Source organism: Sinohyriopsis cumingii, chromosome 7 (genome assembly GCF_028554795.1).
Source record: "Sinohyriopsis cumingii isolate HCF-2022 chromosome 7, ASM2855479v2, whole genome shotgun sequence".
Classification (NCBI taxonomy): Eukaryota; Metazoa; Mollusca; class Bivalvia; order Unionida; family Unionidae; genus Sinohyriopsis; species Sinohyriopsis cumingii.
Genome location: NC_142967.1, coordinates 120,214,511 through 120,240,342, shown reverse-complemented (window position 1 = coordinate 120,240,342; position 25,832 = coordinate 120,214,511). Strand labels below are relative to the sequence as shown.

Sequence of the window (25,832 nt, the reverse complement as noted above, 5' to 3'; positions counted from 1 at the left end):
ATCAATACTTCTGTTAAATTCCGAGTTTTCGTGTACATATTATCAATACTTCTGTTAAATTCAGAGTTTTTGTGTACATATTTTCAATACTTCTTTTAAGCTCATTGGTTAATCACGTATGACACTTGTGTAATATTATTAATACTTCTTGTAAACTCCAAGTTTTTATGTACATACTATCAATATTTCTTTTAAACTCCGAGTTTTTGTGTACATATTATCAATACTTCTGTTAAATTCCGAGTTTTTGTGGACATATTATCAATACTTCTGTTAAATTCCGAGCTTTTGTGTACATATTATCAATACTTCTGTTAAATTCCGAGTTTTTGTGTACATATTATCAATACTTCTGTTAAATTCCGAGTTTTTGTGTACATATTATCAATACTTCTGTTAAATTCCGAGTTTTTGTGTACATATTTTCAATACTTCTTTTAAACTCATTGGTTAATCACGTATGACACTTGTGTAATATTATTAATACTTCTTGTAAACTCCAAGTTTTTGTGTACATACTATCAATACTTCTTTTAAACTCCGAGTTTTTGTGTACATATTATCAATACTTCTGTTAAACTCCGAGTTTTCGTGTACATATTATCAATACTTCTGTTAAATTCCGAGTTTTTGTGTACATATTATCAATACTTCTGTTAAACTCCGAGTTTTTGTGTACATATTTTCAATACTTCTTTTAAACTCATTGGTTAATCACGTATGACACTTGTGTAATATTATTAATACTTCTTGTAAACTCCAAGTTTTTATGTACATACTATCAATACTTCTGTTAAATTCCGAGTTTTTGTGTACATATTATCAATACTTCTGTTAAACTCCGAGTTTTCGTGTACATATTATCAATACTTCTGTTAAATTCCGAGTTTTTGTGTACATATTATCAATACTTCTGTTAAACTCCGAGTTTTTGTGTACATATTATCAATACTTCTGTTAAATTCCGAGTTTTTGTGTACATATTATCAATACTTCTTTTAAACTTCGAGTTTTTGTGTACATATTATCAATACTTCTTTTAAACTCATTGGTTAATCACGTATGACACTTGTGTACATATTATCAATACTTCTTTTAAACTCATTGGTTAATCACGTATGACACTTGTGTACATATTATCAATACTTCTTTTAAACTCATTGGTTAATCACGTATGACACTTGTGTACATATTATTAATACTTCTTTTAAACTCCGAGTTTTTGTGTAGATATTATTAATACTTCTTTTAAACTCATTGGTTAATCACGTATGACACTTGTGTAGATATTATCAATACTTCTTTTAAACTCCGAGGTTTTGTGTAATATTATCAATACTTCTTGTAAACTCCAAGTTTTTGTGTACATACTATCAATACTTCTGTTAAATTCCGAGTTTTTGTGTACATATTATCAATACTTCTGTTAAACTCCGAGTTTTCGTGTACATATTATCAATACTTTTTGTAAACTCCATGTTTTTGTGTACATACTATGAATACTTCTTTTAATCTCCTTGGTTAATCGCGGATGACACTTTTTAATGTTGCATTAGCAGCTATATGAATAAGTTTCCCTTTTCTAAAGTAGTCATAAAAGAATGAAATACATTCTTTTTCTTTTTCTTAAAGGTATTATTCATGATACCGGAAGTAATTCTATCGCACTGAAAACAAATATTCGAATTCATTATTTTAGTTAACATAATCTATCACGTAAGATGCTTCACCTAGTGTAACTGTTCATTTTTGAAACACTGCTCTCTGTACAACCATAAATCTTGACGGGCGCCTTCATCCTAAAGAGCACTACTATACCCCTTAAAATATAAGTAATTGTGAACTACTATTTTATACATGCGTGGCAGTGTTAATTTTTTTTTTTCTTTAGATCTATTTTCTGAACATGTTGCTTTTAGTCATGGGACTTGATGAATGCAAACATCCTCAGAAGCTCAGCCAAATGGGGCCAACTATAGGTCTCTGACCAAATCTGAATATTCCAGGATCGTTGTCTAGTGCTCGTTACCATTGCAATTCATTGCCTACAAACGATACCAACATATGCATTTATGACACGTTCTACATGGCAGTTGGAGATGAAGCACGAGTTTATCTATAATTATTATCATGCTCCCACTCCATATACCACACCAATGCCAGAGCTAAAGATTTCATGAGTAATTCTCATCTGTTTCGACAAATCATTCAACAAACATGTCATTACAGAAGAAAGGGTAGGGAAGGATGTAATAACTGGATTCGTGTTGTGTAAATAGCAACTTTTCTAAAGGTAGAATCTATAGATTGAGTTGTATGTCTTCTTGTCTGCCGTCACATTTTTGATTCCATGTAATAACTCGATCAGTGTATACGTAGATGATGGACAGACTTCGTATGCAGATATATGCATGCTGCTTTTGAATGTCGTGCAGGGTAAGCAATACAGTACAATAGTCTTACCTTACTTGTACAAATTAAAAACAAACCAGCAACAATATTACATGTATACATAAAACATGTTGATTTGTATTTCAAATATATGTAACACACAACTTCTTTTCCCCCATGTGAAATATGATGTATTCTGCTTTTTGTTTGTGAATACTGTGTTAGATTCACTGAAATGCTCATGATAAATAGCTGTAGTTAACTTCAGGTTAAAGCCACCACGACCAGCCTGTCGCTTAGTCAGACAACACCAACGTTCCTTCAGCTTTTTATTGTTACGCACTTTTGTAGGGATTCTAAAGAAATGGCAATCAGCCAATACAGTTTCACTGTCATATTGATTGTCTGTTCTTGCATCCAAACACACAGCAAATAGAACTTTTTGCTTTCCCAAACTTTGGACATTTTTGTATGGAAGCCATATCTATCGATGTATAGCTCACTTTACACTTTATTTGGAGAAATTTGTGACGGTAAAGGCACAACGTTCCAGACAGATGCATCATTTAAATATGGTAATTAGTAATAAATGCAAACACAACTTATACAACGCTGGCAACTATTTCCACTTCCTGGTCATTGCACAGAGGCCCCGAGTGGTCTAAAGCGCTCTCCGTTACGGATCACTGCCATCTCACCTCTCTCTGCGTGGGTTCGAGTCTAGGATTCGGCCAATGTGGGTATGTGAGAAAGCTTGCCAGTAGCTTCTCGTGGATCGGTGGTTCTTCCCAGGGTTTTCCCGGGTTTTTCCTCCACCATTAATACTGGCCGCCATGCATAGCCTATCGTGTGCTGAAAAATGGCGTTAATCTCCACAACAACAACAACATGGTCATTGTACACATTCACCCAGCAGTGATAACCTCGTTTTGATTTTTAGCAATCCATAACAGGAATAGCAACTCGTCAGAAACGCGGATTGTGAAAAGGGTCTATGGACCTAAAGGAGATCCTTTTTACCTTTTTTCACAATTCCCCCTCCCACCCAAAATTTTGCTTCCATATGTTAACTCGGCACCAACCAAAATTTGAAAAATGATACCCATTGGTTGAAAGATCACTATTACTTTCAAGGCCAGTAGGTTAAAGTTCGACCTTGCTGTTACAAATATGTATAATGTGTTTACATCTGATACTTTAAGTTCCATGTGGTGGATATCAACCAAACCTTGTATCAAGCTACCCCTTAGTGAAAGGAGAGATCCTGGTCATTTAATGGTTATCGTATTGAAGGTCACGGTAACTACTAAAATAATGTATTATTTTCCTACAATAATTTAAAGTATGTCCTATTGATGAAAGTCAGTCTTGCTTTACAGATAACTTTTTCGTACAAGTCCATATCTCAATGGGTTAAAGGTTCAGGTCAACGACACTAAATTAGAAATGATGCTTTTGTCTGAAAACAAGTTTTGTTTGCAGATGTCAACCAAGCTGGTGCTGGATAACACGTGGAACAAGGAACTCCGTATTTCGGGTTTTGTAGTGTAAGTTCAAGGTCCACGTTTATTTATAGAAATATAAAATTTAATTTCCATACATTGATGCTTTCGTCCTCAAAAATAGAATTCATAATTTCCTATGAACAGCGACAAACAGCTGTTTCCAGGAATTTACTGTTAAATATCACACTCTGAAACTGTCTATGACTGTAAGTTATATTATCACCAATATTTACAATACTTTTGAGAGCAATATTTACAGACAGATTACACACTAAGTCTTGCTTACCCCGTTTGGGAAGGATCAAGATCAGAGAAGACTGGTGCTGATGTTTCAGATAAACTTTTCCATTTGCTTCCTTCATCTACGGATGAATGCTATGTAAACTTGAGATGCCATATTATGAATCAGAAAGAATTCATTTGTATAATGAACCTATACAGCAACAGGAGAATCTTTCTACAACAGATAAGTAATGAGATTCAGTAAATTTAAAATAAAAATTACTTAAAGAAATACACAACATAATATGCTTGGAAACTGCCGTTATTTTAGGATGGTGTATACGGAAGGCGACATATTTCAATGATGCAATACTTACCTGTTGCTACTCAGTAGCCTACTCTTTTCCAGATGGTAAAAACCCTCGACCATGAGAATTCACCACACACAATTGGATGATTCATAATGTTCTGGATTCCAGAACGTTCCCACGTAGCTACCTAAAGTCTGTCTTGATCATCCCCTGCACTGATTCGACTGAGGCTGGGATTCTCAACGGGAATGGAGAAACCAAATGGAAGCTGGTTGATTGACAGAAAACCTGGTTGGCGAAGAAGAAAAACTGATTCATAGTTGCCACTGAACCTAGTTCAGTCTTGAAAGAAAACCAGACTCGAGGATAAGGTTCTCTAAAGAAGATTCACCCAAAGGTTAATACTGGCAGGCCACAATACACAACTTTGTGTAGGAAATAGTGAGCGAGTCACTTGTTTATGCAGCTTGAAATATCTGTTACGGCATTCAATATGAACGTCTGCACCAAAATGAGACGCCTTCCAAAGATTTAAGTGTTTGATAGGGCTGCCATATCGCTCTTGATAGAAGAAACCAGGCAATGTCATTTTTTAAATAAAAGGATGAAAAAAGTAACTTATTGTGCCCACTGAGGGGTAGGTAGAACTGACGTTACCTTCTGCACCAATCGCAAAAGATTCTAACCTTGGCTTAACAGACCAAAAACGCAGATCGTTTCTTGGACTGAACGATCCATTTGGTAACATTGCTTAAAACCGTATCATGGAATAGAGATTTTACGAGACGAGTGAAGAATGATAATATGTGGGCTGCTATGTAGGAGAGAGTCTATGTGCTGCAAAGAACAGTCCATTCTCTGGGACAACGTAATAAGATGGTACACCAGTAGGTATTGAAAATCGGTGTACCACGATCGTTGGGGTCAAAGAGGGACTATCAAAATGAGCTGAACAAGCCTTGTTGAGAACAAGCCCATCGGAATGTCTCCCCCAAAGTCTAAATAGGTAATCTATCTCACTTTTTGGGGTAGACTGTCTGCCAAAATATTCTTTTTGACACGAAGGTGTGTCTTACTCCAAGGGTAATACCCTCTGAGACTGCCCAGGGAAGGAGGTTCGTTCAAGCACACAAGTAATTGAGCTGTTTATTGTTTGAAATACATCAACAGGTTTGGGGATTATTGTGCAGAAATAAAAGTAGATGGGTCTGACACTCGCACTCCTCTATAAAGTCTCTTGAATATATTACAAATTAATAACACGAATTTATATTCTTTGATTCACGTGAGTAGTGAAGTGGGATAGTATAGCGTCAATGGGACTTAGCATTAAAAATACCCTTGGGAACATATAGCGTCAAGGGAAATTTAACATGGAGAAAAATCGTGGGAACATATAGCGTCAAGGGAAATTAACATGGAGAAAAATCGTGGGACTGTTGAGCGTCAAGGGGAATTTAAACAGGGTGGGACTGTATAGCGTCAAGGGAAATGGAACATGGGATGTTTTTTATAAAAAAAATTTTAAAAAAGGGGTAGGCAATGGAAAGGCTATCTCTTTTCGAGAAATATGACTGGCCCTGAAAAGGGCCTTTGGGTTTTTCTTCTTCTTTTAACTTCTTAACTTCTTCCACCATCCTCTTATTTTGTCCATCATTCCTTTCTTCTTTTTCTTTTCTGTTTCCGGCAGCCAGTCCGGGTGGCCCATGGCCCGGAACTTCTCTTGGATTTTCATCCAGTTTGTGTTCAGTTTATCGAATTCATCCCTTTTTTTTCTATTTTCTTCTTCTTTTCTTTCATTGGACCACTTTTCTTTGATCTTCTTGACCTCTTTGGTCAGCACATTCCTCATTAGTTCTTCAGCTTTCTTAAGTTTTTCTAACCCCCATTTCGCGAAACACCAATCTGTCCATTCTACAATGTCTTCTAGAAAGAACCTTGCACTCGTCACATGATCTATCGCTTCTTTTAACTTACCCACTTTGACATACGGTGGGTTAATTAAACCTCTGATTCTCTTCTCCTCATCCTCTATCATTTCTTTTACAATATTTACGGATAAGTGGAGGCTGGTTACTTGTCTTGAGACTAAGTCTTTTGTCACTGCATACCTCCATTCCTGTTCAACCCTTTCTACTACACTCAATCCATCCACCATCCAATACCAACTTCCCATAAGATCATTGTATAAAGCTGAAGCTGCTGGCATCTTCTTGTTTGCTTATTCCGTAGAATGGGTTCCAATGGCCAACACTGTTAGTTTTATACTGAAAGCGCGTACGTGATGGAAAACATCCCCTAAAAACATAAAATTGATCTTACCTAGATCATGACCTAACAACGCGCGGACGTGAAGGAAAACATCCCCCTACTTTTTCATTTCATATATAACCCCAACTATACTCTTCACATACGCTAAGAAACCCATAATCTACTATTCACACTAACATACCTGAGCTCTTACAAACACAAACACACAAACGCATACCCTCACACTATCTTAAAAAAGAGTTAGTGTTTATACACACACTACTCTACCTACACACATTGGCAAATTGATCGTTATTTCTTTTCTAGAGTATTGGGTAGCCCTGAAAAGGGCTGTTTTTTGAACTCCTGATGCACCTATCTAATGGTTGCACCGTCCTGGCCTGGCGCCACACACGCATCTTCTTCCCCAGTCTTCTTTCACCTTTCTTCTGGGGAGCGCAGAGGGAGGATGATTCGCTTAAACACCCCAATCCTCTGTCTCGGGAATATTGAACGACATCCTCTCTTCTCTTTTCTTTTCCTCTTCTTCCCTCTCTCTTCTCTCCTCCTCTTCCTTCTTTACTCTTGCTTCTTCTACTATAGCCTCCGCTGATAGTTCGTTTACTATGCGCCTGGCATATTCCAGGTGCATCTGGAGTTCTAACAGTTTCACTATTCTGCTAGTCATTCTTCTGGCTGTGTTGATCAATCAACAAGGGTAGCTAGACTGCCCAGCGAGTTTCAATTTATAGTGAAAGCGCGGACGTGATGGAAAACATCCCCTAATAACATAAAATTGATCTTACCTAGATCGTGACCCAAAAAAACAGCAACGCGCGGACCTAAAAGAAACACTCACTCACTTTTTATGCTACCCATCACTATTTTAAAATTTTTTATAAATCACTTCAATAGTCTATCCACATACTCAAAGCAATTCAATCTAACTCCTAATATACACCTCAAACACCAAAAAACATCATTTTAATCTACTATCCACACCAACTTACTTGAGCTCTTACTAACACAAACACATACCCTCACATTTTTTAAAAGATTTAGTGTTTATTTTCACACTACTGTACCTACTCACATTGGCAAATTAATCGTTATTTCTTTTCTAGAGTATTGGGTAGCCCTGAAAAGGGCTGTTTTTTTGTTTGCTATGGCATTCTTTTTTAGTTTCTAAGAATGCGATGTCCTCTGAGGATAGACTTTCTGGCAATAGGTCTGCTTCTTCGGAAAGAGAAGAAGAACTCTTTGGTGTCGATACGGCAATCGACAAAGCCTCTGTCAGGTTCAGGTTGCTGCTGCTGTTGCTGCTGTCTCTGAAGTCTGTACTTCTCTGTCCATTCTTCTTTTTCCCTGTTCACTTCTTCTCTGAAGAGCTCTTCTATTAGGTCTTCAGTGATTTTTAGCATTCTCACATTCTCTATTTCTTCTGGCTTTGGTATCAGACTGTGTCTGACCCTATGCAAATTCACGTAGGCTTCGTTGAGCTTAGCTAGTTTGGAGCACATCTTCTTAGGAGGATGAGTCGACAATGGATGGTTAGACTGGGAACAAACCGGTTCTTAAAGTCAAAGCGCGGACGTGAAGGAAAACATCCCCCACACGGTTTTCGAGCCGCAACGTTCAGTGAGTGGCATGAGAGGGATAGTAAGAAAAAAGAGCATCAATCCAACATTCTTATAGCTAAACAAAAGACAAAGGCATTTTTTTTCAAAACGCAACATTTTTTATTCAAAAATCACTTAACACTAAACAACAACTCTAACATTTTTAACAATAATCCAACACTATAACATCAAACAATCTTTTCAAATACAATCTACTTAGAACAGGGTTGACAACGTTGTGAATGAAATTGTGATTTCCACTGTTGGAAATCATTAGGCCATTGATGGACACTACGTTTCCTAGCTTGAGACAAAAGATAAGCATAATGGTCACAAAACCATCGATCTACTTTCACATCGTTTCTAGCAGAAGAACGAGGATCAAAATGAGTCACTAAATGTTCTAAGGAATAGCCCAGGCTGCGATGATGCAGAAAATACACACAGTACTGTCCACACACCAAGGAATCTGTGCCTTGTAATTTCACGTTATTGAATCGGGTGGTCTGAGCATTTCTTCTCATAAAGTCGATGATATCGTCTTCCAAAGGGGGCAATCCGTACGAATCGAAATATTCCACACATCCTTCTTGAGGAAAGTAGACGGCTACCCAGTGGGTTCCTGGAAGATGACTGTCGTCCGTGTTGATCACGTAAGCTTGATGGTTTTTAGGTTTGCGATGAGGGAGTTCATCTTTAGCACAGACGACAGGATTCCAAGAAGACGTATACGAACTGTGGTTCAAAAGGTAATAAAGTTCCCAGGTATCCATTTGTGTGTTTCTTCTTCTTCTTCACAGGTAATAATAAGTCGTCAATTCGATCCTGACTTTTTGCTTGAAAATGTCTGACGAATAAACGGTTATTCGTTCTGTTTCCTCACTCTGATTCAGGAGAGCTTCGATACGATGGATCTCTTGAGTGGTTAATGGTGGACAAGAATGTTCACGCAAGTCTTTATACCACTGGTGCAACACGTCTTTGTTCGAGATGAGACTCCAAGCTTCGTCCAGATACTCGTCCAATTTTTCTTCTTGACTTAACATCAGGCATTTATCGTGTTGAATTTGACTGGGATGATCGTTTTGACATCCATAGCAATTTTTCTTGATCAATTCCGTCATTTTGTCGACCAAGTGTTTGGCAAAACAGGAGACTAAATGGGCTTCTTGTTCTGGCCATCTTGACTTCATCATGATCACTTCTTCTTCTTTTTCCACGGTCTCCTCACATTTCATGTCCAAAGTTTCTTCACTAGGTAAAGAGGGATAACAATCTTCCATGGTTACTAATAGTCTAGAATGACTTCTCTCAAACTGTTGATTTCTATGGTATTATCGAATTCGGCATACAGGATGACGTTCAACGTTGGATTATCATCAACACCGGTGGGTTTGATTGCAAACTGAATTTCCACACGAATCTGGCCGGATTTTATAGGGTGGAAATGTCCCTCGTCGCTGCCTTGGTCTGGAGTGAAATCGAAAGCCCACAAAGCGTAGCCTCCTGCATAATCTTCGTACGTAATGCCGTGACTGGTGTTGGTTCCTAACTGTCCGGTGGCTTCGTACAGGGACAAGTACGATCTCAAGTAATTCTTCTTGGTAAAGTCAGGTTCGAAAGGTCGGGTACACAAGGTCTTGCCATCGCGACTGACTTCAATCTTAGACACGTCAAAGTGTTTAAAGTAGAAAGGATTTTTAGTGATAGTTCCGTTGAAGGCTTCATTCTCGACGATACCAATGATTAAACGTTTGGGTAGCTGTCCTTGGAACAAATGATCTTCGATCATGGATCGCTGTCCCTTGGGAATGGTGAAAGTTTTCACTTCCACGCGTCGTATGGGATACTTGGCGGTCGTTCTGCTCAACGTCTGACTGATGTCGTTACCTACTTAGGTAGCACTTCCACACGTCGCACGTAGAGTCTGGCTTCTTGGATTTTGGTTTTGTAATCGACAGCACTAGCCAATAAATGGAAAGCGGTACTGCTCCGATTCAGTCTTAGGCGAACATTCACTCCGTTCAGCAAATATTTCTCTTGCAACCACATGTCCAAATGTAAACGATCCATCAGTTCTAAACTTTTGTTGTCTCCTTTGATTCTGTCTCTTCGTTCTAGAAATCCCGCATTGTGTTCTTTGGTTGTATCAATTTCAAATAATTCAAACTGACCTTCATCGTCAGCTTCCCATACCACACAGGCATTGAGATGAGTGTTCTTGGCATCTATTCCGTACGTCAAGAGATTTTCCAGGTAGGCTCGATAAGGGTAAGTATCCATGCTGCTGCTGACCAGTTTGTTGTTCAAGTACAAGTCCACTCCACTGAACAAGGAATGCATGAAATTGTTGACGGGAGCTACTGCTTCAGTGTCTATATCACCTCCTGTCTTATCTACAACTTTGACTTTCAGGTACAAGTAACTGCTATTCAGATCGATGTAATCTTCGGGCTGTCCTTTGATTTCAAACTCGATGGGAGCGGAATCGGTCAATGAGGAGACGGGGTGAAATTCCACCCACTGAGATTCTTGCATGGTCATCATGGTGGGGGGCATGGCAAACAGATCCAGTTCCGTCTTGGAACAAGCGCAAGACTCTCGGTGCATCATTTTTTTTGTTCTGTGTCTCAATAATCGAAAACGTCTAAGTCTCGAACGGTTCTTCTTTTCTTGGCCTTTCTCGCTTGAAGTCTGGTGAAAGGTGTTTTCTTCGTCGTCTCTTTCTACCTTGTCCTTGCTGAATGCCTGATTCGGTAGCGTGCAGGGCATTTATAGGTGTGTCTCGTCGGCCTAAAATGTCTTTACCCGTTTGCAGCAAGACATTTTTGCCTGCCCTCATCAAGGCTTCTTTAGGGTTTTGTTTGTCGATGATGACATTTTGGAGAAATTCTTTGCCTTGCGTCAGTGCCGCGTCTTTCAAGGCGTGCAATCCGCGTGTCACCATCGGTTTCAACACCGGGGCTGATTTTAACATGTCTCCTAAACCGTGTCCTCGCTGTCGTGCAACCCCTCGGTACACTGGATACATGACTTACTTACGAATCGTGAGAAAACCGTTTTCGAAAATGGAGTTTCACCGTGACTTTTCCTTTGGTGAATGGAATATTTTGTCCCAAATCTCCTTTTATAGTAATGTTGACCGTGTCCAAATACGACTTGCTGACAGGCAAATAGTGAGGATGGACAAATTCGCGGTGGACGTGGTAAGTGTTTCCACCTTCCTCGTCAGCGTTTGCGGCAGAATCCACTTTGAAAGGAATGACACGCAGTAACGGCACGGAGGTGTGTCCCACCACGTTGTACTCCACTACATCGGAGTACACAAACATCAAATTCAGTCCTTGGTTCAGTTCTACCGGGGTACGAAAATACTTGGCAAAGGTCTCGTTGTCAGAAATGACTGGTAATTCGGGTTTTTGTTCTACTTTCTTCCTCAGCTCCATGTCTCCGCCCAACATGTCAAACAATTCAGAACAAAATAAGAAAGACATCATTTTACGCCCCTCAGGAAATTTTATCAGGAAGCGACGAGCTGTTTTATGGTACTCCAGGGTGACGATACCTTTATTGACACTTTCCAAAGCTTTCAGAAACACGCCATTAAACCTGGTGGCTATGGTGCTGACCAAATGTTGACCACTAAAATAATAGCCTGGGGGAATGAACAAGTGATAGGTGGTGTACTTTTGTGTACGGGTTTTCTTGTCATATTTGCTATGGGTTTCCATCCACTGTTGCATTTGTTCGTCATAAACTTCCACATCAAATTTATTTTGATTGGGAAGGACATTGAGGACTTGGGTCGGGTGAATCATTTCTACTAAAGCCACTTCCCAATGGGCTTCGTGATCTAAGGGGATGGCTTGAGGTAATTTGGCCGTGTAACAGCACAACGTGTTGTGGGGAAACACCTCCATGGAACTGTCACTGGGTAAGGTTAAGTAAAATTGGTTTTCGTGACTCATAATTCCAGAGTTTTGTGGCTGTCCGAGGGGTTAGTGGACGTCAGAGGCGTGTCTCCGCCCAAAATGGGGTTCTGGTTGTGGTTGTTGTTGGAGTGGTGACTGGCACTGGCACTGGACACAACGTTCCCGTTCGAGGAGAATTTCAGGGAGGGATTGGGAAGCAGGTAACCGATGCAACTGCTCAATAAAATGGTCCACAATTGTTTGTCTCCTTGTTGCAAACTCAAATTGGCAATGGCTGCCCCGATGACACAATACACCACGAAAATTTGGCAGAAAAAGACGATTTGCGTTTTAGGCACACGTTCTCCACACCACACCCACAAGGGTTGTTTTTGTAAATCTTGCACAGAAGAACTAGGGGAAGAAGGACTGGTCGACGTAGCTGCGTCTGCTGTGTGAAAGGGCATGATGGTCACTTCTTCTTTTTATAGTCGATGACTTGCGAAGCGTCGATCCAAGAATCGAAACTGGGTGGATATCCTTTCCAACGTACTTTGACTTCTTTGACACGTCGTTTGCCCACTTTACGGGTTCTGCGTTCGAGAATGCTTTCGATGTCGTACACGTCTTCTTTTTTGGTGACACGTTGTAACTCGGGCAAATAAAACGTTCCTTTGAGTACTTCTCCGTTCATGTCTTCCAATTTATAGACGGTTGGATGACGGCCATGCACTCGTCCAGTGACGCGAAACAATTCGGTCGTCCAATTAGGTAAGTAACCTTTGTCGAAAGTGCGTTTGGTTTTGCCAATGCGCACCCAATCTCCTACGGCCAACTCTCCACTTTTCTTGGGGACAGCCCTCGTCGGGGACGTACCAAACAGGCGCTCAAACACCAGCACTTCGTTGTCGGGAGTCACGTCTTGCGGGGCACGTCCGATGCTTCGATGGTAAGATTGGTTGTACGCTTGCACCAGGTGCGGTAAGATGTCGATGTACTTCAGAGTGTGGTGATGCGTAAAATATTTCCACATGCGTTCTTTCAAAGTGCGTTGAAAACGTTCCACGATGCTGGCTTTGGTTTCGGGATTCTCGGTGGTAAAAAAATGAATCTCACGTTTCTTTAATTCTTTTTGGAAAGCTTGGTTCAGAAATTCGGTGCCTTTGTCCGTTTGCCATCGAAGAGGGTGACGACCGCTTTGTTTCAACACCCGTTGCAGGGCTCGCACTAACTCGCTGCTCGATTTGGAAGTCAAGGGCACGACCCAGGCAAATTTGGAAAAGACGTCGATGACACAAAACAAATATTTGTAGCCACGATTGTAGCTGGCCAAATGAGAGACATCGGCTAAATCGGCTTGCCATTGATGATCGATGCCTTCCACTCGGGTGCGACTTCTGGCAAACTTGCGTCGAATGGGTTTGTGTAAAGTGTAGGTAGCTTGTTCTTGTAACCATCGATGCACTTGAGGTAAACGGAGACTTTTCAGTCGCGTTTTGGCAGCATGATACAATTTTTGAACTCCTGCGTAACCTGCAGGATGCGAGGGATCGTAGTAAATGCTGGCTAAGACTTTTTCCATTTTTGTGTTGGTGTGTTAATAAGTCACCCACTCTTCGGTGATGCTACTTTGGGTGGGTCGAAAGGGTGGTTTGGAAACAGATTTACGTGTCCGATGGGCTACGGGAGTAGAAGTCGAAGGTAGTGGTGGAGGTGGCAATGGAATGGCTTTGGTTTTCTTTTCTTTTTTCGCTTCTGGTTTCCCTTCTTTCTTTTTCACTTCTGTCGAAGGAGGCGTGGACATCATCTTTTTAACCCAAGCTTTCATTTCTTCTCGTTGGGGTGTAGGGGACGGGGTCAATAAGGATGCTGCAATCTTACTCGAAATGGGAGCTGCTGACGGTGTTTGAAACACTTCGCGCGTCTCTTCTTCCTCAGGTCTTTGTGGGGTAGCATCTCTGGTGACGGTTGGGGATGACAGTAGTGGTGGTGGTGGTGGTAATGATGATGATGGTGCTGGACTTTTCATCAAGGTCTTAAAATCTTTCAGAGTGGGTAGAGCTGTTTCGTATAAAGCTTTCTGGTGAAAGAGTTGCAGTCGTTGCAAGAGTTGACCGTACTTTTGCGATTTTTCTGTTTCGGACAAATCTTGGCGATCCATCAAGGATTGCAATTCGTGTTGTAACTGGGACATCTCGCTCAAATGGGGATTGGGAGGTAAATGCGGGGTGCGTTGTTCTTGCCACCGATGGTATTCCATCCATCGTTTGTAAGGCACTAAAGCTAGTTTTCGTCCTTCCATGGGGTTGTCAGGGGTGAATTCTGAGATCTTGGGACTTCCGAGGGCCTTTTTATCTTGCTCCCACCAGTCCTCCCAACATGGTTCCCAAGACTCCTTTCAGTATGGGGCCTAACAAGAGAGGTAAAATGCCTCCACGTTGGACCAACATCTTCTTTTTTTGACGAATGGGAATTTTCTTTTGAACCATTTGGCGAAGAACGTGACGATGTTTGCCTAAGCATTGTTTCTGGTGTTTGGACAAAGGGATCGTGCCTTTCAAAACGTTCAAACAACATTCGCACACGGTATCGATGACCTCTTTGGAGGCCGTTTGAATGAGTTTTTTTCGTAGGGGTGGAGAAGCTTTGGACAGGACAGATAACAGGTCCCCATGTTTGGCTAAACGTGGTGGCAGTCCTTTCCTTTTCTTTCCTTGGGGTTTTCTGGAGGGTGACATCTTTGAGTCTTTAGGAGCACCAAAAGAACACTGATACCCTACTTGGTCACAGGCCTTTTTTATACTGGAACGCGTCGCCACTGATTGTCTTTACGGCGTATCAACTTCATGACAGGCATGACACGTCGTGCAGGGGTACGTAACGGACTAAATCGAGTCAGTTCTTGCTTGGACAAATCCAGTAAACTTTGTAACATGCCCGATCTTTCATGGACTTTGATTTTGGGAGAAGGTAATTTGTGAGCAGCAGCCACTGCCGCTAAATTGGAAGGTCCTGCCACTGGGGAAGTTCTTTTGGGGGTCATCAACGGAGAAGTTCTTGGTGTGATTAACGTCTCCAAGTACTCTTCAGTTCCTGGTGACATCAACGGAGAAGTGGATAAACGTGAGGCTGTCGGAGACACAGTCACCGCTGTGGCAGGTCGTGGTTTGCGAGTGTAAGGCTGCGTCCTGGCCGCAGTGCCTCTCTTGCGACTAGTTTTCTTCTGTGGACTTTTCTTTTTCTGAGGACTTTTTCTCTGTTTCTTTTTCTGGGGGCTTCTTTTCTTTTTTCGGGGTGGTGTCTGGTAAGAGGAGGGTCCCGCCACTGGAGAAGTTCTTCTATTTGGGGACCTGGTCTTTTTCTTCTTGGGGCTTCGTTGAACTTTTGTGTTAGGGATAACTTTGGGGGCATTAGGATCCCATCTTAAGAGTGAGCGAATGATGACCCCTCCTAGAGTACCGCTCCCTCCAGGTTTCAAAATGATTTGTTTTTTGGTTTGAGTGTCGATGCGGGGATCGGCCAGTTGGACCAAAGCGACTTTGTTTCGATCGAAAAAGCGTTTGGTTTGATGAGGAATCTGAATGATTCCTTGGAGTAATTGACGTGCCGTCACCGTAAATCATCGTAAGACTTCTTTGAGACTAGCTTCTAAGACACGAGCTCGTGTTTGTGGATCTTTTTCTCGACTGATGCCATACAAGGCACGAATCAATTTGACGGGAAGATGCGACTGAAGGGACGTCATGTTCGCACTGAGTGTGAGACAGACGAAAAAGGGTCTGAGGTTTTTATAGATTTTTTGATGGGGAGTGAAATGAAGTCGAGGACGGAGACGAGTACAGGACAGGCCCTCCGTCTTGGCACCAGTGGTGAAACAAGTGGGTACGAAATCGCAAATCCTCGGGAGTGGTAGGTTTCAAATCGACGAGTAAATAGGCGTGTGGCGTTTGAGTAGCATCGTCGTACGCCTGAGTCAGCCAAGGCGTTCCTAACTGTTTGGCTAAGACTTGCACTTGCGATTTATCTCGAGGGCTTTTAAACAAGACCACGTAATGCGCATTGAGACTGATGGTGCGATGGGCTTTACTTTGTTGAAACAAATTTTGGGTGATGTAAACGACACTGGCATTACGGTGATGCCCTTTGCGCGTGAACCACAATTTAATTTCTTCTTCGTCTTCTCCTAACATGTCGTCGAAAATGACCAAATGGGTTTGACGGGAGTCAGAGACGATGCCGTCGTCTTCTTTAGGAATGCCTTCCACAAACACGATGGAATCGCCTTGACTTTCTCGCAAAAGGCTGTACGCCGATTGCCACTCTTTGTAACACCACACGATCCGTTGAGGGGGCCGATCGATCAAATGATGTTTATGTTCGATCAAACGTTTGACGAATTCGGTTTTGCCTGAACCGCTAGGTCCAGCAATGAGCATGTTAAAGGGATGGCGAAGATACAAAGCCTCCCAACTGGCACGATCTAAGTGTTCGTCGATGACTTTGACAGTAGAGGAAGAGGGAGCAGAGACAGCAGAGGTAGCCATGGTGTGAGAAATGTCACTTGTGACACGAAAAAAACAAACAAGACAAGAGTTTATATACTTTTTTCAGAACACGTTTATTGAATGTTTCAAATATGAACACGAAAGACAAAAATACATACAACCCAAATAGTGATGTACAGGAATATAAAACACAGCAAAGCGATCAAAGTGGAATATAAACAAGTGTCTGTACAACATGTTTTGGGTAACCAAGATGTCCTAGGGACAGTGTGTAATGTTCTTACAGTCTCTACATGAGGTATTGTCACACAAGTGTCCTCCCGGAATGACCTTTCAGGAATGTCCATGACAGTCCTGTCCTGAAGCGAGTGGTTGTTCTCGGTGACGGGTTCTTCTGGCACCGTCACTAACACGGGTTGAAAAGTAACTTTTTTCCTTGAACAACTCTTGTGCATACTGGGCCACTTCTTGGGTCCAAGCCTCAAAACCCCCCTTTTTCCAGTCACGAACATCTGTCCAATGAGGGTGTAAGTCACAAGCTACACACACATCGTCATACACGTCTTGGGTAGCTAACAGTTGACGAATCTTTTTTTCCTGTTGAGGTCGAGAAGTATCCAGATGAAACCGCAAGGCTTTGAGCAAAAGGAGTTTTTCGTGACCATTTAAGGCCATGGAGGTGGTAAGTACTGATCGTAAAGAGTCCACAAAGAATCGGCTGGTAAACGAAATCCCAGAAAACAAGTCACTAAGACACACACCACTTGTCGTCCCAAATTAAATGGATACAATTCTTGTAATAATTGATGGTAATGATCCACGGTTTGAATATGGTCATTGAGTTCCTTCCACGGAATCTGTTGGATGACATGTGACATAAACCGTGGCATGGCAGCCTGTTTTTATATTCTCTTTTTTTTGGATGCAATACACGTACTTTCTAGCCAGAGATCTTCGTTCTCCAGTAGGGAATCTAAATCTTGCATACTGTAACCGAAACGTCAGAGTTCGTTTAGGTGTTTCCTCTTCCGCTAAGCAGATTCCACGTAAAATATGTTTGTAATCCTTTAACTTGTCTTCCTCAATGCGTTGCACTAGGTGAATCTCGAAGTAACCATAATCATGAACATGTCGATCATTAGCGACCTCAAAGTTTTGAACAATGTCTGACCATTGAAAGAATTTCTGACGAATCAGTTCTCTTATACCATTCAGGTACCAGTGGTTAAAGATCTGGTGACGTATCGGATGCAATTGTTCTTTACGTTTGACTTGTATTTTGACCAGCTCTCGGTAAATGCGTTCTCTCAGCTCCACAGGCAAAGCACGAATGTTCTCTTGTAAAGTATCCATGAATAGGTCATACTAAATCCTCTTTGGTCTGACACAAGAAATGTACTGTTTGCACAAACATGGTTTTAATTCATTGTCGAATCTAAATCGTTTCACCACTAATTTACACATTACAATTCGTTCAGAAGTTTCCTCTTTCACCAAGTTGACATTGCGTGAAAGATGTTGGTAATTCGTTAACTCTTCCTCTGGAATTCGATGCAGTACGTTTACAATGTAGTAGATAGAATCGTCCATACCAAACCATTCCTTTTTATAACCAGGAGGTCGTTGATCAATGTCTGTCTAATGGAACACTTTCAACTCAATCAGTCCTTGTATAGCCTGAAGGTACCAGTGGTTCAAACACCGGTGACGTAACGGATGCAATTGTTCTTTACGTTTCACTTGTATTTTGACCAGTTCTCGATAAATGCGTTCTCTCAACTCCACAGGCAAAGCACAAATGTTCTCTTGTAAAGTATCCATGAACAGATTATTATGGTAAGAAGTTACTTCAATGTCTCGGTCCCACTAAGGGTAAGTAATGACAATTCGGTGACCATCGAGCATGTTCTACGTAGGCCGAATCTTGCGGTTCCCAGTGGTGAAGTGACACACCACAACTGAAGCACTTGACTTTATCTCCTTCGCCCAAGTAGAAAAATCCGGCTCTGGCTAATTCTTCAGGGGTCGGTCCTCCCAGATACTTTGGCCATTTTCCTTTGAACGATTGAAGACGATTTTCAAAGTCGCAGTATTCCGACAAACGCACAGGAAACGAATATTCGTCTTTCACAGGTTCGTTTCGATGAGGGTTGGGTGACATGAACAGGTGTTTGCTCAGGGCTGGATGACATCCGTAGGGAGGTAAACGTGAAGGTCGACATTCCCCTTTAAACCCGGTAAAATGTCTAAGAGGACGAGCGGCATCGCTTTCGCATCCCTCAGGTTTGACACGCACAGCATCACTTTCCATGATAGGGGCAGTGAGAACAAAGTTCCCATGATGCTTTACGGCATCGCTCAGGTCACAAGGTACAGCATCGTATCCATCGCAAGGCTCACAATCGCACTCGTCTGCAAACTCCGTTACGCAATTACAATGGTAACCACATGGACAATCGCAGTTTCCTTCCGGACATTTTCCGTCGCAATGCCTGGGTCTTATCCATCCAATATTAGTCACACTAGAGGAAGATACAACTTTTTTACAATCCCCAAACTGGAACGATGCCTCTTTCAAAGTATTCATCTTGTTCGCTCGGTCTTGGTAGTCACAATGAACTATCGATCTTGCCTAGGGTTCCTTTTTTATATACAGACCAATACCGACGTGACCGTACGGTAAGGTGAAATGATTGGGAAGTCGAACTCGCTTCTGGTATACAATTTGATAGACTTTTTCCAAGGGTCGACTGACGATGTGGTGAGTGGGTAAACGTACAATCTTGTTCGGTTGGTGAGTGGTCACTTTAAAGTTTCCATCCTCTCCCGATTGCAAGGCTTCTTTCAATACCCCAAAGTTGACCACTCGACTGGTACGATAATTCAGAGTCAGTCCTTTCACTTTGCACGTCGTGTGCACTTCTCCTTGTTTGTCCCGGTATTCGTAGCCGTAATTTTTGGGACCGCCACTGACGAAACTTAGAATCTTGTCGTCGGAATGCTCGTCTGTCCAGGCTCCTAAACGGTCTCCTTCGATGTTAGGGTGATGTTGAATCGGGTGATGGATGTAAATGCAGCTGTCCGTGTCAAAGTACAGGACGCGTTCCCCTAACAGTTCTAAAGCTTCGTACAATTTTAAGCGAGCATGAGCTGTCACGTAAGCCGCAATGATGACATTTCCAAAAGGGTCGTCTTGTACAAAGTCCAGATCTTCTTCGTAATTGACCAAGATCAAATTCTCTCGAACGACGTCCACGTGTTTCATGTATTTGGTTTTGTCGTGAATCATCTGGAAGTAGCGGGAAGGTTCTGTCAAATATTCCGTCTTGGGTAAACATGGTCGTTGTGCCATTTTACCCCACAAGCAATTTAACATCACTTTGGCAAACGATCGCCTGCCTTCGTTTTTCTCGATGTGGTCTAAAGTGATGCCTTCTTGTTCGTAGTATTTCTCTTTGAATTTTATTTGGTCTTCGGGAGTGTGACACCAGGAAGGATAGCCGCTGGCCTCTTGCTTCAGTTTCAAAAAGGCATCCACGTAGTCGGCGAAAATGCCTTTCTGACTGGGGTCACCCTTGCGGTATTGTTGTGTCTTGGGAAAGTGGCAAATTTCGTACACTTCTAACAGTTGGTATCCCATGTCCAGAGCTTTGAACAATTCTACGCTGACCCAGGTTCCCGTCAAGGCCCGTTCTTCTTGGGTGTGCTGACAAGGCTGGTCTTGGTTGCACGTTTCGGCACAAGTACGGCACAATGGAAACATTAGTTTGCCTTGACAATGGTGAGGTAAGACGGGATGGTATAGGTTCGTGGGAGGCAAAACTTTACACTTGATCAAGCCTTCGTATTGTCGAATGTTTTTCAGGTCGATGTGTTCAGTTAACAATTGCGGGTGCCCTACAGGAAAGCGACAATATTTGCACACGTAGGGATACAGCGAACACACGTCCAAGTATTTGATTTCTTCTCCTTTCTCTTCGTCGGCTTGGTACAGCAAACAGGTGGCATTGGTCCTTCCTCCGTACAAACTATCCCTCGGGTTCAGCGGGTCCATGAACTGGTAACTTTCCACGAGGCGTTTAAACTCGGGATCGGTTTTCATACGGTGATCGTACTCGTGTTCCCACATTTCCACCACTTGGTATCCTTGCTGTTCTAACTTTAGGCGTCGCTGACAAGTGTCCTGGTACAGGTCTTCCATGGTTCGTTGTAAAAACTGATTTTTAGTGCCACGGTCAGGGTAACAGACGGGACATCCGTGAAATAAGCAACCGTTAAACTCGTACACGATCTTGGGGTTTTCTAAGTCCCAGCCATCGACCGAATACGTTCCGATGGTCTTTTCGCCCCCTCCGTTGCGGGCATGCTGAATCGACTTGTCTTCCTTGTCGCACAAGTAATGTAACCAGCGTAGGGCTTTGACCGAGTATTGACGTTTGACATAGTGGGTCGTTTGAGGGCTGATGACAGCCACGGTGTTTTCAGGCATGAATCGTTGTCGATACACTAAGGAACACGCTTTGGCAATGGTGCAAGCTTCTTTCAAAGGATCGACCCCTCCGTGTTCCATGAACAGTTCTCGAAATTTTCCACAGCAACGCCGTAAAATGTCCACGTCGGAACGACAATACTTTAGCATTTCTTCCTGAAAGTCGAAAGGGTCCGAGGCGTGAGCCTGGTACCAAGCGTAGAAAGCTTCTCGTTGTTCGGTACGCATGTTGTCGGGGTCATAATAGTGAGCCTCAGGCAAATGGGGTAGAACGGCGTGTTGATTGGCTTCCGTATTGAAAAAGTGTGGAAAGTACCCTTTAGCCATTTCTGTCATTCCAAACGTTTTAGGCATTCGACTCAAAGGCATGGCCAAGTAACTCATCGAATCTTTAAACTGCACTTGTCCCACTTGCATGAAAATGATTTTGGCTCCGTTCAAAGTCACTTTAGGACGCTCGGTGCCATGTTCCGTATAGTATCTCAAAAGAAACTGTCCATCGTATCCGGAGAAATTGTGAGCCATCACCGTGGCATGACGATGACAATCTCCGTAACGTTCGATGTCCTCTTGGCTCCACGTCTTGTCGATGGGGTCTAAGACCCATTGGGCAAAATCAGCTAGCGTGTTTGGTCCCCGAAAGATTTTTTCACGTCCTCCAGGAATCTTGCTGCATTGAGGGCAATGACTGAAGATAGGTTCTTGAATGCACTTCTCGCACGCTCGATGAGCCACGCAGAAATTAGGGATGTGAATGCCGGTCTCTTGCATGCATTCGAAATCGGAAAAGATGAAATTGCCTTTCTTCTTGTGACCGTCCTCTTTCTCTGGTGGGGGTTGGTATTTTTGCACGTAGCATTGGTGTTCCAAGTCCACGATGTGGTGACAAATGTGACATTTTTTCTTTCCTCGACATACGTGTGCCTTGGCATTGTTGGTAAGTATGCCTTGTCCACAGGTAGGGCACAATCTCAGCAGTTGACAAGCACATTTCTTCTGTGAACCTTGCGTCTTCAAATGTTGTTGGTAACAGGTAGGGCTGACAAACGTGCGCAAACAAGTTGAACAAGGCACTGGTTCTTCGCTCAGACAGGGTGAAGAGGCCAAACATCCTGAGCATTTCGATCCACAATGCTTGTGTTGCTCTCGATTATTATAACCATGGTCACATTTCTCACAGTAATAACCGTATCCCAGGAATCCGGTGATACTGGTAATGGTATCGAAATGTTCATCGTGATGATAAACATGAATGTATTTTCCGTCCTTAAAATCTTGCCCTCGAAACAACAAAGACCCGCGCACTTCTTGAGGGTGCACTTTCAAGGTGTATCGTGGAGCTAGGGCATCTTGCAATTTTTGCATCTCAGGAATGCCACAGGGTGTGTCTTTGGACAGGCCAGCTTGTTGCAACAGGAGTTCTGCTTCATTTCGTTGTTTGGCTCGGTCCGATTGTTGAATAGTTTTCCAGGTTCTTTTCCATTCTACCGTGTCGTTCTTGTTGGCATAGGTTCGTCCCACCACGATGGCACGGGCTAAACACATCTGGTCATGAGGATTGTGAATTTGGACAAGGCTACGCTTAATGCTGCGAAGGTCGTTCACCAATAACATCTTTTTGCGTCCGGTCCCTTGAGGAGGAGAGACGTGGGTCATGTCCAATGTGGCTTTTCCATCGGTGATGTCAAACTGGTCATTAGATTGTTGCACATGTTGAATCTTGTCCATGACTTTGGAAGCGGTCAATTCTGCAGGGGTGCTAAACTCGATCCAAACAGGGGATTTCAGACCGTCGTGTTGTATGGAAAGTCTCAAGCGATCGTCTTCTTTGGGTTGACATTGTCGCTTGAGTGCAGTGAGCAGAGAATCCCACACTCCGGTGATGAACCCTTCTGCTTTCTCTAACGGTACTTCGGACTTGAAATCTTTAAACTTCACCGTGTATTTGTAAGCCGTGGTTCTAAATTTTCTAGAGGAGCGCTTTTCCGTCTCTCGAATGGAATAGTATTTTTCAGGGTTGACTAAGGGTGGTGAACTTGGTTTAGAGGTTTCAAATTCTGGTTCACTCATGTCCTCTTCAAAATCACTGGCATGAATTTGTGCCAAGATTTCAGCCCTGGTACGAGGCGATAGATCACGTTTCTGCCTCTTACTTCTTTCTTCTTCTTCTTCTTTCTTCTCGAACGAATTAGATCGTTTCATCTTGAAAGCAAAAAGTCAAATGACTCAAGTTCAAACACCATAAACTACTTTATAGTCATGGCAGACTAGCGTATATAAAAGGGTGTGTGTCTTATCCTTTCACTATTCATTTCACTCTCAAGCCGAGCACAACGATGGAAGAGACTAACCAGATGGAACGTTTCGTCAGAGCTTTGCGAGGGGTCATTAGAAAATTCTCTTCAGACCAGCCGACAGACTACTCTCCTTCCTTTCGAGATAAAAGTCAAGATACTTGCTATATCTGTCAGAAGAAAGGGCATTGGTCTTCAGAGTGTCCAGACCGTCAAAAAAGAACAAAAACAGGGACTAAAAAAGACAAAAGTCAAGATACCTGTTATTATTGTAAAGAAAAAGGACATTGGTCTCCAGATTGCCCAAAAAAGAAACAAGAGGAGTCAGAAGAAAAGAGGGATTCTTCAGAAGAAGAGAGGGATTCTTTAGAGGAAGAAGAGGAAGAAAAAAGACAATTCTATTTACAAGAGGCAAAGAAACAGGAGAAGAAGAAAAGAAGAAGGGAAGAAAATGAGGAAAAGACGGTGAAGAAATTCAAAAAACAGAGAGACTAAACAAGGAGAAAGAAGAAGTCAATGAACTTTTTATTAAAGTGATGTGTTGTGAATTGTGAATTGGATTGTAAAAAATGGATAAAAGAATAAATGAATGATATAAGGTAAGAGTCTTTTAGTTCTGATTTTAAAATAAGAACGTACACTCACGCACTCATACACAGACACGTACTATAAGGGTAAAATGGGTGGGGTTTATTTTTTTTTTTTTTTGAGTTATTGGCAAATTGAAATTGTATTTCTTTTCGAGAAATGTGGGTGGCCCTGAAAAGGGCCTTTTTTCTTCATGGTGAAAGGGTGAGTTTAAGCAATCAACTTTAACTGCCTTATGCCTTTGCCACGGCCAAGGCCTACTTCTGGACTGCGTAATGTTGATGATGATAATGATTGGGTTGAAATCACTAAGGGTGGTACGGTAGGCTTAGTCACAGGGTTGACGTGTTTAGCTCGGGAAGGTCGTATTCTCTTCGGTCGTGATAAAGAAGTCTGATACATTTGTTTCAGACTTCTTAACTCCGCTAAAATGTCCAACAGTACCGTGACCGTTTGATTTTCACCCTCTTGTTTCTTTGCTGCTACTTCTTCTTGCTGTTGCTGCTGTTGTTTTTTTCTTACCTCTTCTTCTTGTTGCTGTTGCTGTAGGAGAAAAGCCTGTTCCGCTTCCTTTTGTCGTTGTATAAATTTCTCCAATTCTTCTTTCTGTCTCTGTCTAAAATTTTCCACTTGCGGTAATGAAGAAGGTAACGAAGGTTCCGGAACAAATTCTTGCGAGGAGAGAAAATCCACAAAATCCCAATTCACCTCTTCTGAAAGTAAGTCCGAGTTCCCTTGGGCAGTCTCCCCTGCTGGTGCACCCCAATGGATCGTTTTCTGAGTTTCCGTTATGTTGAATCATTGTCGCATAGATTGACTGCACACAAGCGCTAGCGAATCTATATAGAATACGTGACATCACAGACTACTCTCTTCGGATTGGATGCGGGCTGACTGAATTCTGTAACGCGTGTTCGGATTGGTGAATGAACTCAATCCGTTTCAATCCTTCCTGTCCCTATAAATAAGCGCCGTTCACTGCATTGATTCACCTATTCTCGGAGCCTCAACATGTGGACAGACGTTGAATCTTCAACCCTTGTGTCAACAATGATGTTCAGGACGGACATGCTCATGTATGTCCGATCCAAGTGGACGGTTGTCCACAGGACCAACAGCAGCCTGTGGATAAGAAGAGTCTATATAGAGAGACAAGGTTGCCTCAAGAGGACTCTGATGTATGGCCCTGCTGTAAGACGAAGTTTTAGGAAAAGAAGATGTCGCAAAATGCCCTTTATGTTAAGGGCATATTAACATAAACCAAAGGCCCTTTTCAGGGCCAGTCATATTTCTCGAAAAGAGATAGCCTTTTCATTGCCTACCCCTTTTTTTAAATTTTTTTTTATAAAAAAAAAAATCCCATGTTCCATTTCCCTTGACGCTATACAGTCCCACCCTGTTTAAATTCCCCTTGACGCTCAACAGTCCCACGATTTTTCTCCATGTTAATTTCCCTTGACGCTATATGTTCCCACGATTTTTCTCCATGTTAAATTTCCCTTGACGCTATATGTTCCCAAGGGTATTTTTAATGCTAAGTCCCATTGACGCTATACTATCCCACTTCACTACTCACGTGGATCATGTTTATTTTTGCCGTAGATCAATGCAAGGTGAATTCTAATATACAATCGGGTACGCTTTCCTGCCAAAGTGTCAGGGTCAAAACGGACCGGTACCAAAACGGACTATTGCTTAAAAGGCCCGGTCCAAAAAGGCTCATATATGTATCAATTACTAGTGTCAT

At 42.1% G+C, this 25,832-nt stretch overlaps 1 long non-coding RNA gene across 1 annotated transcript in view; it reads left to right on the top strand.

Moving 5' to 3' along the window:
- Positions 1-2,610: 2,610 nt before the first annotated feature.
- The window catches only part of LOC149796031 (uncharacterized), a 30,460-nt gene continuing 7,238 nt past the window's right edge, over positions 2,611-25,832 (top strand). The window contains exons 1-2 of the long non-coding RNA XR_016422479.1: positions 2,611-3,938; positions 4,528-5,435. This is a non-coding gene — a long non-coding RNA (uncharacterized LOC149796031). The remainder of the gene's footprint in view (positions 3,939-4,527; positions 5,436-25,832) is intronic.